This window comes from Schistocerca serialis, chromosome 1, assembly GCF_023864345.2.
Source record: "Schistocerca serialis cubense isolate TAMUIC-IGC-003099 chromosome 1, iqSchSeri2.2, whole genome shotgun sequence".
NCBI lineage: Eukaryota > Metazoa > Arthropoda > Insecta > Orthoptera > Acrididae > Schistocerca > Schistocerca serialis.
The window spans coordinates 1,108,331,869-1,108,337,868 of record NC_064638.1 but is presented as its reverse complement, the minus strand read 5'-3'; positions in this window follow the sequence as shown (position 1 = coordinate 1,108,337,868).

Genomic DNA, 6,000 nt, shown 5'->3' with positions numbered 1-6,000 from the left:
ATTGAGGTTGACGGACACCATTTTGAGCATTTATTGCATTAATGTGGTATTTACAGGTAATGGCGCTGTAACAGCATGCTTTCTCAGAAGTGATAAGTTCACAAAGTTATATGTATCACATTGGAACAACCGGAATAAAATGTTCAAACGTACCTACGTTCTGTATTTTAATTTAAAAAACCTACCTGTTACCAACTGTTCGTCTAAAATTGCGAGCCATATATTTGTGACTATTACAGCGCCATCTATCACAAATTGAAAAAAGTGGTCCAACTAAAACATTCATATTTCTTTATGTACTACACGAATATGTAATAAAAATGGGGGTTCCTATTTGAAAAAACGCAGTTTATATCCGTTTGACATATGGCAGCGTCATCTAGCGAGCCAACCGTAGCGCCATCCGGTTTCCCCCTTCAAGCTACACAAGTTTCGTTCTTTGTAGTTTTTTCGTTTGACGCTTATTTCGTGAGATATTTGCCCCGGTCACGATCAATGGACCACCCTGTATATGTACACCATCTGATCAAAAGTATCGGGACACCTTTATGTTATGGGGAATTGACCACTAGATATCAAAGAATTGCGGACCCGTCAGTGTAAAGGGACGCGTAGGGTACTGGGTTGGCAGTAGAATGGGTTGGTCAGGAAAGTTGGGTGAGTTCGAACGTGGACTAGTAGTGAGTGGCAAAACTTTTAGCGTTGCCCAAGTCGACTGTTGGTGATCTGATTGTGAAGCGGAAACGTGAAAGAACACCCACAGCTAACCAAGACCAGTCAGATCTCATGTACCATCCTCCAAAATGCTCGACGTAAAAAATTTTATAAAATCGGTGGAAGAATTCTCTCGTGAGTTCCAGTGTGTTACCAGCAACCGAATTAGCACAAAGATTGTGCGTACGGGATTGAAAAGAATGGGGTTCAATGATCGAGCAGCTCCTGATATGACATAAAATGCCAATTGACGCTTCAGACGATGCAATGAGGGATACCCCTGGAAAGTGGGTGATTAGGAACGAGTGTTTTGGTGTGATGAATAATGCTATATCCTGTGGCAATGCGATGGAAGGATTTGGGTTTGTTGAACGCCTGGGGAATGTTATCAGCCATCGTGTATAGTGCCGGGGAGGTAGTAATTACAGAATGAGGGTGGTTTTCATGGTTCTCATATCGATATTAAAAAGACGCTAAATTCGGAAAGATATGAACACGTATTACAGCACTGTGTACTATGAACTCCAGAGAAACATTTCTGAGACGATGATTGTACGAGTACATCTACATCTACGTGATTTTTGCTATTCACAATAAAGTACCTGGCAGAGGGTTCAATGAAGCACCTTCAAGCTGTCTTTTTACCGTTCCACTCTCGAACGGCACGCAGGAAAAACGAGCACTTAAATTTTTCTGTGTGAGCCCTGGTTTCCCTTATTTTATCGTGATGATCATTACTCCCTATGTAGATGGATGGCAACAGAATGTTTTCGCAATCGGAAGAGAAAACTGGTGATTGAAATTTCACGAGAAGATCCCGTCGCAACGAAAAACGCCTTTGTTTTAATGATTGCCACTCCAATTCACGTATCATGTCTGTGACACTATCTCCCCTATTTCACGATAATACAAAACGAGCTGCTCTACTTTGTACTTCGTCCGTCAGTCCCACCTGATGCGGGTCCCACACCGCACAGCAGTACTCCAGAATAGGGCGGACAAGCATGGTGTAACCTGCCTCTTTAGGAGAACAGTTGCACCTTCTAAGTGTTCTGCCATTGACTCGCAGTCTTAGGTTTGCTCTACCCACAACATTATCTGTGTGATCATTCCAATTCAGGTTATTTGTAATTGTAATCCCTAAGTATTTAGTTGAATTTACAGCCTTCAGATTTGTGTGACTTACAGCGTAATCGAAATTTAGCGGATTTGTTTTAGTAGTCATGTGAATAACTTCACATTTTTCTTTATACAGGGTCAATTGCCACTTTTCGCACCGTACAGATATCTTATCTAAATCATTTTGCAAATCGTTTTGGTCATCTGATGACTTTACAAACACGGTAAATGCAAACAATCTAAGACGGTTACTCAGATTGTCTCCTATGTCGTTAATATACAATCAGGAACAATAGAGGGCCTATAACACTTCTTTGGGGAACGCCGGATATTCCTTATGTTTTACTCGATGACTTTCCGTTATTACTGCTAATAGTGACCTTTCTGACAGGAAATCACGAATCCAGTCGCACGACTGAGGCGTTACTCCGTAGGCACTCAGTTTGGTTAGCAGACGCTTATGAGGAACGGTGTCGAAAGCCTTCTGGAAATCTAAAAATATGGAATCAATTTGACATCCCCTGTCGATACCACTCATTACTTCATGAGTATAAAGATCTAGTTGTGATTCACAAGAACGATATTTTCTGAATTCGTGCTGACTATATGTCAATAAATCATTTTCTTCGAGGTACTTCATAATGTTCGAATACAGTATACGTTCCAAAACCCTACTGCAAATCAACGTTTGTGATATAGGCCTGTAATTCAGCGGATTACTCCTGATTCCCTTTCTGGGTATTGGTGTGACTTGATCAATTTTCCATCCTTTAGGTATGGATCTTTCTGTGAGCGAGTGGCTGTATATAATTTCTAAATATGGACATAATGACAATGCACTCTTTTGTAAAGCAACGTCTGTGAGCCAATAGTTGATGGACAACGTCAATCCGGAAATGGACTGGCCTGTTTAGGGTACCGTCTTGAAACCAATGGAACATCTTTGGAATGAGTTATAACGTCGACTTCGCTCCAGTCCACTGCGTCCAACATCAGTAACATCTCTGGTTTCGGCTCTCGAGGAAGAATAGGGTGCCATTCCTCCACAGACGTTTACACACGTCATTGAAAGTGTCCCCAGCAGGGTTGAAGCAATCATAAAGACTAATGTCCACTAGCAGGTGTCGGGGTACTTCTGATTAGGTAGTGTAGATGTCCTGGTGGACAGCGTCTGGAGCTCCAAAGGTAGTTGTTATTTGCATGTACCTTCCTTGATGTGGATATTGCTAGTGTGTATCTTTCATAACTTTATTTTTGAACTGTTGCGGGTTTACACATTTAATCTTCATACATAATCCACATTGTTCTGACACTTGTCGACGCCTGGGAAAGGATTTCTAATGGATAAGTTATTTTACTTTAATTTTCTCTTGTGACTATGAAATCAGCGGTCTCATTCCTGTCCTTATCCCATTTCCTTATTTAGCCTCACGCATAAAAACAATACCATACGTCTTCGGGTCAATTTGAGGCGATGCTTGCCTTCTTTTCCTTCATACCGGGGAAAGAAAATTCATCGCGCGTTGTGTAATGGGTGTTGAAAATTGACTGTGACCGTCCCCACTATAAGAGTTTTGTTTTGAACTCAGTGTCCAGGGGGGATGTTAAGTTCTGGGAAGATACACTACTGTTCCAAGCTTCGGTGAGCACAGACGTTTCTGCTAGAACGTGGTTCTAAAGTGTAAATTCGGGATGAAATTTATAAGTTTGCTCATGTTCAAACCTGGCGGTGTCTGCGCCACCAGGAGTGGGGAGTGAATCACAATATTCTTTTTGTTTATCGCTAGTGTATTTTAATCACTTCGTGTGACGTTTTAGATCGAGCACGTGAATCTTGTGTTATCCACGTATATTTATATCAAGAATCCAGAGAAACCTCTGGCTCTGATTCTCTTCTTTGGTTTCACTCTGCAATATTTTTAGATTCAATGTCGAGTGAGTCTGTACTTGTAAGACGTGGCCACGGGAGTTATAATAACGGTCGTAGTTCAAGCTGTTAAACTATGCCATGGGTCGCCAGTTTCAAGAATGCCTATTTTTCCCTATGTATGGTAGTTTGTTCACGGCTTCATTGCATTCGGTCGGAGTTGATGATGAGGCCATTTGCCTTCTTAGTTTCTGTCTGTGTCGGTCCCTCTTATTGTGCGCATGTCTACTTTTCTGCCACAAGTCAAATCAAATCTGCTGTGTGTGATGAGGCTATCGCGCGGTGATTACTCACAACCGGGTCCAATACGCAAGCGACGACAGTTAGCAACTGCTGTTTGATATGTCTAACGAATGATACTCAATTTTTGTAATAAATCGTTACTCAATTGAACACGAAATTAATTGTCAGGTTACTCCAGATTCTTCTCCCTCACAGTGTATCCAACCGTTATCGATGATTTAGCGAAGAAAATGCGCACTGAGTGAAATTCGTCACTGCACTGTTGTTCAGGGTGTTGGTGTTTTCCACTGCATGCTCCGTTCCTTTATCGCCCTGACATAAGAGAGAGATGTAGGGCATTGTGTCACAATTTAAATCAGTCATGAGTCATCTCAACAACTGCACGTGCAGTGAACAGCTTAACCGCTCGTGGGTTGCACCACGACGGTGAAATCTTACTTTGAGTCCTAGGCCAACCAAAATTCCCGATCACTTTACGTAAGCGCAGACGATGCGGAAAGTGTGTCGATAAAGAATTAGACTGCAAAAGTAGTAATCTCGTTTGAACCTGATATTTATAACAAAATACAGTAAAACCTGCATATTGTAGCTTTTTAGTACATGACTGGTAGTTGAGGTTAATCGCGCTTAAATGGTTGGAAAGACCAATTATGCGGCCTTGACATTAATTTCAATAACGTACGTGTGTTGGCTAAGGAAAGTCCGAGAAGTGATTGAAAATTCCAAGAACGCATATAACCTCCATACAGGGTGTTTTCATAAAAGCGCGCAAAAATTTAACAGGAGATAGAGGACGCTTGAACAATTTCAGGTAGGGAACCTCGGGTCGGAGAAGCCAGCTTAAGGAGATATGGAAGTAAACTTGACTACGGCTTTGTATAGCGTTGCTTTTTTCCAGCTTATTTACAACTGGAAGGAAACAAGGAGGTCGAGCCACATCTTCTACCTGGCCATCTGAATGGCCACGCGTACTTGAGGTTCGTGCAAAGAATTCTACTTAAGTTGTTTGGAGATCGTAACCTTGGCTGTTCGTGAGATGAGGTGGATGCTACATGACTAGTGTACCACCGTCTCACTTCAGTGTGGATGTCCGCAACCATCTCAATGTTGTATTTCGTGGTCGCTGGATTGGATGGGGAGGTCCCATTCCATGGCCGTGAGGTGACCTGACCTGAATCCCACTGATTATTTCCTATGGGAATACCTAAAGTCACATGTGCATGAGACCGCAGTAGAGACGGACATGGAATTAATTGTCAGCAATTTAGCTATCTGTGGCGTGATTCGAAACACAACAGGGATATTTGTCAGGGTGCGTCAAAATCTTGTTCGCCGATGTCATGCTTGCATTGTGGTTGATGTCTATCAGTTTCAGCAGATTTTGGAAGATAGAGAACAAATGGTACGTTCATTGTGTCAATAATGGTATTTGCAGTTAACCATAACTAATGTAAATAAAAAAGTACACAGTAATGTAACTTTATTCCTATTATCTCCCCAAGCTGGCTTCTCCGACCCCAAGTTCGCTACCTCAAATTGTTCAGTGGAGTATCCTCTACGTCTCGTTAAATTTTTGCTCGTTCTCATGGAATCACCCTTCCAGCATCTTGGCTCACGCCATCAAGGAAGTGAATACGCGGCCGCGGCATGCGAGTAATACAGACAACGCCCTGGAAACCACTTCTGCGGCCAATAATATTTTGGATAAGCATTCCCCCTCTCATGCACTGCCCGTTTCGCTTGTAGGCAATGATGTGGGGCCATTTACAGCAGCAGGAGCAATTTTAACCAATAACGCTTCTCCGGCACATGTGCGGGAAAAATCTCTTTCTAATGGTTCAAATGGCTCTGAGCACTGTGGGACTTTATATCGGAGGTCATCAGTCCCCTAGAACTTAGAACTACTTAAACCTAACTAACCTAAGGACATCACACACATCCATGCCCGAGGCAGGATTCGAACCTGCGACCGTAGCGGCTCCAGACTGAAGCGCCTA